Source organism: Penaeus monodon, chromosome 28, assembly GCF_015228065.2.
Source record: "Penaeus monodon isolate SGIC_2016 chromosome 28, NSTDA_Pmon_1, whole genome shotgun sequence".
NCBI lineage: Eukaryota > Metazoa > Arthropoda > Malacostraca > Decapoda > Penaeidae > Penaeus > Penaeus monodon.
The window spans coordinates 39,914,212-39,914,777 of NC_051413.1; the positions used below are offsets into that span (position 1 = coordinate 39,914,212).

The window sequence follows — 566 nt, forward strand, 5'->3', positions numbered from 1 at the left end:
AATCTGCATGCGTGTTTGTTCGTGCGTTAGAATGCGCACGACGCCAATCACCTTGCCTTAATTTTTATGAGTAAATGAATGAACTTAGCAATATATAACTTCCCTGACGAAGCGTGTATGAGTGAAAGGAGGAAGGTGCTCCGGAAAGTATCGGATATCTCAGAAATCATCAAGAAAGTTGGATATTATCTCTGGATTATATGCTCGGCGTCAAGTATACCTCGGCATGCCTGAACTTCTATTCACTTTCGTTATTCTTCCACAGGTTACCATTAGCTCGGATGACCGCACCTCACTTCCTTCGTTTTGCTGTTATTGTTGCTTCTTTTTCCTCGGGTGTTTATGTGACGAGTGCGAATAAGATTGATTTTTTACGAAAATAAAATAAAATAAACTTCGGCGTTTCCTTGAAAACCTTTGCAGAACCTGGTCCCACAAGTACTTGCAACGTCACTCAAATACGCATACATATACGCACATATAGGTGTAACTATGCAAGAAACACACACACATACCTATGTTTCACTCTCAAGCATTTTATGTTATCTTTTGATTATCTTTTTCTC

General features: G+C 39.4%; 1 long non-coding RNA gene across 1 annotated transcript in view; it reads left to right on the forward strand.

Annotated features, from left to right (window-relative positions):
* LOC119591012 overlaps nt 1–395 on the forward strand; it is a 714-nt gene extending 319 nt beyond the window's left edge. The window contains exon 2 of the long non-coding RNA XR_005230310.1: nt 266–395. This is a non-coding gene — a long non-coding RNA (uncharacterized LOC119591012). The remainder of the gene's footprint in view (nt 1–265) is intronic.
* The last annotated feature ends 171 nt before the right edge of the window (nt 396–566 follow it).